Genomic DNA, 10,000 nt, shown 5'->3' with positions numbered 1-10,000 from the left:
CGGGAGGGTCCGGCCGCCGGTGGAGGCGGGCAGGGTGACCCTCGCGGGAGGGTCCGGCCGCCTCCTTTCCTCTCCCCCCCGGGAACCGGGTTGACCTGTTGACCTGGTGGCCGATTCCCTCCCCGGGCACCAGGTCAACCGCCGCTGCTTTCAGCGGGGGTTGACCTGGTGGCCGATTCCCTCCCCGGGCACCAGGTCAACCTCCGCTGCTTTCAGCGGGGGTTGACCTGGTGGCCGATTCCCTCCCCGGGCACCAGGTCAACCTCCGCTGCTTTCAGCGGGGGTTGACCTGGTGTCCGATTCGCTCCCCGGGCACCAGGTCAACCTCCGCTGCTTTAAGCGGGGGTTGACCTGGTGTCCGATTCCCTCCCCGGGCACCAGGTCAACCTCAGCTGCTTTCAGCGGGGGTTGACCTGGTGGCCGATTCCCTCCCCGGGCACCAGGTCAACCTCCGCTTCTTTCAGCGGGGGTTGACCTGGTGGCCGATTCGGTCCCCGGGCACCAGGTCAACCTCCGCTGCTTTCAGCGGGGGTTGACCTGGTGGCCGATTCGGTCCCCGGGCACCAGGTCAACCTCCGCTGCTTTCAGCGGGGGTTGACCTGGTGGCCGATTCGCTCCCCGGGCACCAGGTCAACCTCCGCTGCTTTCAGCGGGGGTTGACCTGGTGGCCGATTCGCTCCCCGGGCACCAGGTCAACCTCCGCTGCTTTCAGCGGGGGTTGACCTGGTGGCCGATTCCCTCCCCGGGCACCAGGTCAACCTCCGCTACTTTCAGCGGGGGTTGACCTGGTGGCCGATTCGCTCCCCGGGCACCAGGTCAACCTCCGCTGCTTTCAGCGGGGGTTGACCTGGTGGCCGATTCGCTCCCCGGGCACCAGGTCAACCTCCGCTGCTTTCAGCGGGGGTTGACCTGGTGGCCCATTCGCTCCCCGGGCACCAGGTCAACCTCCGCTGCTTTCAGCGGGGGTTGACCTGGTGGCCGATTCCCTCCCCGGGCACCAGGTCAACCTCCGCTGCTTTCAGCGGGGGTTGACCTGGTGGCCGATTCCCTCCCCGGGCACCAGGTCAACCTCCCGTGCTTTCAGCGGGGGTTGACCTGGTGGCCGATTCCCTCCCCGGGCACCAGGTCAACCTCCGCTGCTTTCAGCGGGGGTTGACCTGGTGGCCGATTCGCTCCCCGGGCACCAGGTCAACCTCCGCTGCTTTCAGCGGGGGTTGACCTGGTGGCCCATTCGCTCCCCGGGCACCAGGTCAACCGCACCCTTTTTCGGCCGCCTTCGCCTCCAAATTTTTCCCCCCGTTTCCTTGCCCACTCCTCGGTCACTTCATACGCCCTCCCCCTTACATCCACCGTACGCAACACCTCCACCGGGCTTAATAGTCCACAACCGAGACCCAGGGCCTTCCCCGCTCTCAACAACCTCCACCCACGGTCCCCCTCCACCGGGCTTAATAGTCCACAACCGGGACCCAGGGCCTTCCCCGCTCTCAACAACCTCCACCCACGGTCCCCCTCCACCGGGCTTAATAGTCCACAACCGGGACCCAGGGCCTTCCCCGCTCTCAACAACCTCCACCCACGGTCCCCCTCCACCGGGCTTAATAGTCCACAACCGGGACCCAGGGCCTTCCCCGCTCTCAACAACCTCCACCCACGGTCCCCCTCCACCGGGCTTAATAGTCCACAACCGAGACCCAGGGCCTTCCCCGCTCTCAACAACCTCCACCCACGGTCCCCCTCCACCGGGCTTAATAGTCCACAACCGGGACCCAGGGCCTTCCCCGCTCTCAACAACCTCCACCCACGGTCCCCCAAGACGCACGTTCCAAGCCTTAACCCTCAGACCATCCACCCCCCGGGGGGGACCCCACACCCACCTGACCCCAACTCACTCCCACCAAAAACACCACCACCGCCACCGCCTCAACGGCCTGCCCAACCCAGCACTCCCACACACACACCTGCCCCACCAACGCTCCACACACGCTTTCTTCCCTCTCCCCGACCCGACCCAAGCCATCGCACCGCACCGGGTGAGGGCCTTAGCTTCCTCGCCCGCCCCCCCGCCCCCGACACGCAGGCAGGCAGAGGGAAAGGCCTCAGCGCCCCCCAGGACCGTCGCGCCGCCTTGGCCTCACGGCTTCCCTGCTCCCGCACGGCAGACACACGCCCCGCTCTACCCCCGCTGGGGCCAAAAGCTGCCTACGGCACCTGGGATTCCCAGGCGGTCACCCATCCAGGTACTAGCCAGGCCCGGGACGGTTTACCTTCCGAGATCGGACGAGATCGGGGGCATTCGGTCCGGTATGGCCGTAGGCCCCCGCCTCCCCGGGCTTTAGCGTCAGCAGCCTGGCCTCAGTCAGCCGGGCCCAAACAATTAACCCGGAGGCCGGGCCGAGGGAAAACTTCCTCCGAGCCGGCCCAAGGGGAAGGGAGGACGAGGACGCCGGGCCCGGGAGGTGACAGGACGTGCACGTCAGACCCGGGAAGCTGTGCGCCCCGAGGTTAACCCCCGGGCCGGGGCGGGGAGAGAAAAATGTTCTAAGTCCGGTAGGGACAGCAGGTCAACCCCGGTCCGAGGCGGGGAGAGAAATTTTCCAAGTCCGGCAGGGACAGCAGGTCAACCCCGGCCGCCGTAGCAGAGGTTGACCTGGTGTCCGATTCGCTCCCCGGGCACCAGGTCAACCTCGGGCGCTTTAGCGGAGGTTGACCTGGTGTCCGATTCGCTCCCCGGGCACCAGGTAAACCGTGGCCGCTTTCAGCGGAGGTTGACCTGGTGGCCGATCCCCTCCTCGGGCTCCAAGTCCGGCAGGGACAACAGGTCAACCCCGGTTCCGGGCGGGGAGAGAAAAATTTTCTAAGTCCGGCAGGGACAGCAGGTCAACCCCGGCCGCCGTAGCAGAGGTTGACCTGGTGTCCGATTCGCTCCCCGGGCACCAGGTCAACCTCGGGCGCTTTAGCAGAGGTTGACCTGGTGTCAGATTCGCTCCCCGGGCACCAGGTCAACCTCGGGCGCTTTAGCAGAGGTTGACCTGGTGTCCGATTCGGTCCCCGGGCACCAGGTAAACCGTGGCCGCTTTCAGCGGAGGTTGACCTGGTGGCCGATCCCCTCCTGGGGCTCCAAGTCCGGCAGGGACAGCAGGTCAACCCCGGTCCCAGGCGGGGAGAGAAAAAATTTCTAAGTCCTTCAGGGACAACAGGTCAACCCCGGTTCCGGGCGGGGAGAGAAAAATTTTCTAAGTCCGGCAGGGACAACAGGTCAACCCCGGTTCCGGGCGGGGAGAGAAAAATTTTCTAAGTCCGGCAGGGACAGCAGGTCAACCCCGGCCGCTTCAGCGGAGGTTGACCTGGTGTCCGATTCGGTCCCCGGGCACCAGGTAAACCGTGGCCGCTTTCAGCGGAGGTTGACCTGGTGGCCGATCCCCTCCTCGGGCTCCAAGTCCGGCAGGGACAGCAGGTCAACCCCGGCCGCTTTAGCAGAGGTTGACCTGGTGTCCGATTCGCTCCCCGGGCACCAGGTAAACCGTGGCCGCTTTCAGCGGAGGTTGACCTGGTGGCCGATCCCCTCCTCGGGCTCCAAGTCCGGCAGGGACAGCAGGTCAACCCCGGCCGCTTTAGCAGAGGTTGACCTGGTGTCCGATTCGCTCCCCGGGCACCAGGTAAACCGTGGCCGCTTTCAGCGGAGGTTGACCTGGTGGCCGATCCCCTCCTCGGGCTCCAAGTCCGGCAGGGACAGCAGGTGAACCCCGGCCGCTTTAGCAGAGGTTGACCTGGTGTCCGATTCGCTCCCCGGGCACCAGGTAAACCGTGGCCGCTTTCAGCGGAGGTTGACCTGGTGGCCGATCCCCTCCTCGGGCTCCAAGTCCGGCAGGGACAGCAGGTCAACCCCGGCCGCTTTAGCAGAGGTTGACCTGGTGTCCGATTCGCTCCCCGGGCACCAGGTAAACCGTGGCCGCTTTCAGCGGAGGTTGACCTGGTGGCCGATCCCCTCCTCGGGCTCCAAGTCCGGCAGGGACAACAGGTCAACCCCGGTTCCGGGCGGGGAGAGAAAAATTTTCTAAGTCCGGCAGGGACAGCAGGTCAACCCCGGCCGCCGTAGCAGAGGTTGACCTGGTGTCCGATTCGCTCCCCGGGCACCAGGTCAACCTCGGGCGCCTTAGCAGAGGTTGACCTGGTGTCCGATTCGCTCCCCGGGCACCAGGTAAACCGTGGCCGCTTTCAGCGGAGGTTGACCTGGTGGCCGATCCCCTCCTCGGGCTCCAAGTCCGGCAGGGACAGCAGGTGAACCCCGGCCGCTTTAGCAGAGGTTGACCTGGTGTCCGATTCGCTCCCCGGGCACCAGGTAAACCGTGGCCGCTTTCAGCGGAGGTTGACCTGGTGGCCGATCCCCTCCTCGGGCTCCAAGTCCGGCAGGGACAGCAGGTCAACCCCGGCCGCTTTAGCAGAGGTTGACCTGGTGTCCGATTCGCTCCCCGGGCACCAGGTAAACCGTGGCCGCTTTCAGCGGAGGTTGACCTGGTGGCCGATCCCCTCCTCGGGCTCCAAGTCCGGCAGGGACAACAGGTCAACCCCGGTTCCGGGCGGGGAGAGAAAAATTTTCTAAGTCCGGCAGGGACAGCAGGTCAACCCCGGCCGCCGTAGCAGAGGTTGACCTGGTGTCCGATTCGCTCCCCGGGCACCAGGTCAACCTCGGGCGCTTTAGCAGAGGTTGACCTGGTGTCCGATTCGGTCCCCGGGCACCAGGTAAACCGTGGCCGCTTTCAGCGGAGGTTGACCTGGTGGCCGATCCCCTCCTGGGGCTCCAAGTCCGGCAGGGACAGCAGGTCAACCCCGGTCCCAGGCGGGGAGAGAAAAAATTTCTAAGTCCTTCAGGGACAACAGGTCAACCCCGGTTCCGAGCGGGAGAGAAAAATTTTCCAAGTCCGGCAGGGACAACAGGTCAACCCCGGTTCCGGGCGGGGAGAGAAAAATTTTCAAAGTCCGGCAGGGACAGCAGGTCAACCCCGGCCGCTTCAGCGGAGGTTGACCTGGTGTCCGATTCGGTCCCCGGGCACCAGGTAAACCGTGGCCGCTTTCAGCGGAGGTTGACCTGGTGGCCGATCCCCTCCTCGGGCTCCAAGTCCGGCACGGACAGCAGGTCAACCCCGGCCGCTTTAGCAGAGGTTGACCTGGTGTCCGATTCGCTCCCCGGGCACCAGGTAAACCGTGGCCGCTTTCAGCGGAGGTTGACCTGGTGGCCGATCCCCTCCTCGGGCTCCAAGTCCGGCAGGGACAGCAGGTCAACCCCGGCCGCTTCAGCTGAGGTTGACCTGGTGTCCGATTCGCTCCCCGGGCACCAGGTAAACCGTGGCCGCTTTCAGCGGAGGTTGACCTGGTGGCCGATCCCCTCCTGGGGCTCCAAGTCCGGCAGGGACAACAGGTCAACCCCGGTCCCAGGCGGCAGAGAAAAATTTTCTAAGTCCGGCAGGGACAACAGGTCAACCCCGGTCCCAGGCGGGAGAGAAAAAATTTCTAAGTCCGGCAGGGACAACAGGTCAACCCCGGTCCCAGGCTGGAGAGAAAAATTTTCTAAGTCCGGCAGGGACAGCAGGTCAACCCCGGCCGCTTTAGCAGAGGTTGACCTGGTGTCCGATTCGCTCCCCGGGCACCAGGTCAACCTCTGGCGCTTTAGCAGAGGTTGACCTGGTGTCAGATTCGCTCCCCGGGCACCAGGTCAACCTCGGTCGCTTTAGCAGAGGTTGACCTGGTGTCCGATTCGCTCCCCGGGCACCAGGTAAACCGTGGCCGCTTTCAGCGGAGGTTGACCTGGTGGCCGATCCCCTCCTGGGGCTCCAAGTCCGGCAGGGACAACAGGTCAACCCCGGTCCCAGGCGGGGAGAGAAAAAATTTCTAAGTCCGGCAGGGACAACAGGTCAACCCCGGTCCCAGGCGGGGAGAGAAAAAATTTCTAAGTCCGGCAGGGACAACAGGTCAACCCCGGTCCCAGGCTGGAGAGAAAAATTTTCCAAGTCCGGCAGGGACAGCAGGTCAACCCCGGCCGCTTCAGCTGAGGTTGACCTGGTGTCCGATTCGCTCCCCGGGCACCAGGTAAACCGTGGCCGCTTTCAGCGGAGGTTTACCTGGTGGCCGATCCCCTCCTCGGGCTCCAAGTCCGGCAGGGACAACAGGTCAACCCCGGTCCCAGGCGGGAGAGAAAAATTTTCTAAGTCCGGCAGGGACAACAGGTCAACCCCGGTTCCGAGCGGGAGAGAAAAATTTTCTAAGTCCGGCAGGGACAACAGGTCAACCCCGGTCCCAGGCGGCAGAGAAAAAATTTCTAAGTCCGGCAGGGACAACAGGTCAACCCCGGTACCGGGCGGGAGAGAAAAAATTTCTAAGTCCGGCAGGGACAACAGGTCAACCCCGGTCCCAGGCTGGAGAGAAAAAATTTCTAAGTCCGGCAGGGACAACAGGTCAACCCCGGTCCCAGGCGGCAGAGAAAAAATTTCTAAGTCCGGCAGGGACAACAGGTCAACCCCGGTCCCAGGCGGGAGAGAAAAATTTTCTAAGTCCGGCAGGGACAACAGGTCAACCCCGGTCCCAGGCGGCAGAGAAAAAATTTCTAAGTCCGGCAGGGACAACAGGTCAACCCCGGTCCCAGGCGGGAGAGAAAAATTTTCTAAGTCCGGCAGGGACAACAGGTCAACCCCGGTCCCAGGCGGCAGAGAAAAAATTTCTAAGTCCGGCAGGGACAACAGGTCAACCCCGGTACCGGGCGGGAGAGAAAAAATTTCTAAGTCCGGCAGGGACAACAGGTCAACCCCGGTCCCAGGCTGGAGAGAAAAAATTTCTAAGTCCGGCAGGGACAACAGGTCAACCCCGGTCCCAGGCGGCAGAGAAAAAATTTCTAAGTCCGGCAGGGACAACAGGTCAACCCCGGTCCCAGGCGGCAGAGAAAAAATTTCTAAGTCCGGCAGGGACAACAGGTCAACCCCGGTCCCAGGCGGCAGAGAAAAAATTTCTAAGTCCGGCAGGGACAACAGGTCAACCCCGGTCCCAGGCGGGAGAGAAAAATTTTCTAAGTCCGGCAGGGACAACAGGTCAACCCCGGTCCCAGGCGGGAGAGAAAAATTTTCTAAGTCCGGCAGGGACAACAGGTCAACCCCGGTCCCAGGCGGCAGAGAAAAATTTTCTAAGTCCGGCAGGGACAACAGGTCAACCCCGGTCCCAGGCGGCAGAGAAAAAATTTCTAAGTCCGGCAGGGACAACAGGTCAACCCCGGTCCCAGGCGGGAGAGAAAAAATTTCTAAGTCCGGCAGGGACAACAGGTCAACCCCGGTCCCAGGCGGGAGAGAAAAAATTTCTAAGTCCGGCAGGGACAACAGGTCAACCCCGGTCCCGGGCTGGAGAGAAAAATTTTCTAAGTCCGGCAGGGACAACAGGTCAACCCCGGTCCCAGGCTGGGGAGAAAAAATTTCTAAGTCCGGCAGGGACAACAGGTCAACCCCGGTCCCAGGCGGCAGAGAAAAATTTTCTAAGTCCGGCAGGGACAACAGGTCAACCCCGGTCCCAGGCTGGGGAGAAAAAATTTCTAAGTCCGGCAGGGACAACAGGTCAACCCCGGTCCCAGGCGGCAGAGAAAAAATTTCTAAGTCCGGCAGGGACAACAGGTCAACCCCGGTCCCAGGCGGGAGAGAAAAATTTTCTAAGTCCGGCAGGGACAACAGGTCAACCCCGGTCCCAGGCGGCAGAGAAAAAATTTCTAAGTCCGGCAGGGACAACAGGTCAACCCCGGTACCGGGCGGGAGAGAAAAAATTTCTAAGTCCGGCAGGGACAACAGGTCAACCCCGGTCCCAGGCTGGAGAGAAAAAATTTCTAAGTCCGGCAGGGACAACAGGTCAACCCCGGTCCCAGGCGGCAGAGAAAAAATTTCTAAGTCCGGCAGGGACAACAGGTCAACCCCGGTCCCAGGCGGGAGAGAAAAATTTTCTAAGTCCGGCAGGGACAACAGGTCAACCCCGGTCCCAGGCGGGAGAGAAAAATTTTCTAAGTCCGGCAGGGACAACAGGTCAACCCCGGTCCCAGGCGGCAGAGAAAAATTTTCTAAGTCCGGCAGGGACAACAGGTCAACCCCGGTCCCAGGCGGCAGAGAAAAATTTTCTAAGTCCGGCAGGGACAACAGGTCAACCCCGGTCCCAGGCTGGAGAGAAAAATTTTCTAAGTCCGGCAGGGACAGCAGGTCAACCCCGGCCGCTTTAGCAGAGGTTGACCTGGTGTCCGATTCGCTCCCCGGGCACCAGGTCAACCTCTGGCGCTTTAGCAGAGGTTGACCTGGTGTCAGATTCGCTCCCCGGGCACCAGGTCAACCTCGGTCGCTTTAGCAGAGGTTGACCTGGTGTCCGATTCGCTCCCCGGGCACCAGGTAAACCGTGGCCGCTTTCAGCGGAGGTTGACCTGGTGGCCGATTCCCTCCTCGGGCTCCAAGTCCGGCAGGGACAGCAGGTCAACCCCGGTCCCAGGCGGGGAGAGAAAAAATTTCTAAGTCCGGCAGGGACAACAGGTCAACCCCGGTCCCAGGCTGGAGAGAAAAATTTTCCAAGTCCGGCAGGGACAGCAGGTCAACCCCGGCCGCTTCAGCTGAGGTTGACCTGGTGTCCGATTCGCTCCCCGGGCACCAGGTAAACCGTGGCCGCTTTCAGCGGAGGTTTACCTGGTGGCCGATCCCCTCCTCGGGCTCCAAGTCCGGCAGGGACAACAGGTCAACCCCGGTCCCAGGCGGGAGAGAAAAATTTTCTAAGTCCGGCAGGGACAACAGGTCAACCCCGGTCCCAGGCTGGAGAGAAAAATTTTCTAAGTCCGGCAGGGACAGCAGGTCAACCCCGGCCGCTTTAGCAGAGGTTGACCTGGTGTCCGATTCGCTCCCCGGGCACCAGGTCAACCTCTGGCGCTTTAGCAGAGGTTGACCTGGTGTCAGATTCGCTCCCCGGGCACCAGGTCAACCTCGGTCGCTTTAGCAGAGGTTGACCTGGTGTCCGATTCGCTCCCCGGGCACCAGGTAAACCGTGGCCGCTTTCAGCGGAGGTTGACCTGGTGGCCGATTCCCTCCTAGGGCTCCAAGTCCGGCAGGGACAGCAGGTCAACCCCGGTCCCAGGCGGGGAGAGAAAAAATTTCTAAGTCCGGCAGGGACAACAGGTCAACCCCGGTCCCAGGCTGGAGAGAAAAATTTTCCAAGTCCGGCAGGGACAGCAGGTCAACCCCGGTCCCAGGCGGGAGAGAAAAATTTTCTAAGTCCGGCAGGGACAACAGGTCAACCCCGGTCCCAGGCGGCAGAGAAAAAATTTCTAAGTCCGGCAGGGACAACAGGTCAACCCCGGTCCCAGGCGGGAGAGAAAAATTTTCTAAGTCCGGCAGGGACAACAGGTCAACCCCGGTCCCAGGCGGCAGAGAAAAAATTTCTAAGTCCGGCAGGGACAACAGGTCAACCCCGGTACCGGGCGGGAGAGAAAAAATTTCTAAGTCCGGCAGGGACAACAGGTCAACCCCGGTCCCAGGCTGGAGAGAAAAAATTTCTAAGTCCGGCAGGGACAACAGGTCAACCCCGGTCCCAGGCGGCAGAGAAAAAATTTCTAAGTCCGGCAGGGACAACAGGTCAACCCCGGTCCCAGGCGGGAGAGAAAAATTTTCTAAGTCCGGCAGGGACAACAGGTCAACCCCGGTCCCAGGCGGGAGAGAAAAATTTTCTAAGTCCGGCAGGGACAACAGGTCAACCCCGGTCCCAGGCGGCAGAGAAAAATTTTCTAAGTCCGGCAGGGACAACAGGTCAACCCCGGTCCCAGGCGGCAGAGAAAAATTTTCTAAGTCCGGCAGGGACAACAGGTCAACCCCGGTCCCAGGCGGCAGAGAAAAATTTTCTAAGTCCGGCAGGGACAACAGGTCAACCCCGGTCCCAGGCTGGAGAGAAAAAATTTCTAAGTCCGGCAGGGACAACAGGTCAACCCCGGTCCCAGGCGGGAGAGAAA

The 10,000-nt window shown here is 62.2% G+C and overlaps 1 non-coding gene across 1 annotated transcript; it reads right to left on the bottom strand.

Moving 5' to 3' along the window:
* Positions 1-2,199: 2,199 nt before the first annotated feature.
* On the bottom strand, positions 2,200-2,318 carry LOC142006227 (5S ribosomal RNA). The gene has a single exon (XR_012643333.1). It is a non-coding gene; the product is annotated as a 5S ribosomal RNA (ribosomal RNA).
* Between the last annotated feature and the right edge of the window lie 7,682 nt (positions 2,319-10,000).

Source organism: Carettochelys insculpta, unplaced genomic scaffold (genome assembly GCF_033958435.1).
Source record: "Carettochelys insculpta isolate YL-2023 unplaced genomic scaffold, ASM3395843v1 scaffold_0046, whole genome shotgun sequence".
Lineage (NCBI taxonomy): Eukaryota > Metazoa > Chordata > Testudines > Carettochelyidae > Carettochelys > Carettochelys insculpta.
Note: the sequence above shows the minus strand (reverse complement) of the source record. Positions and strands in the feature narration are given on the sequence as shown.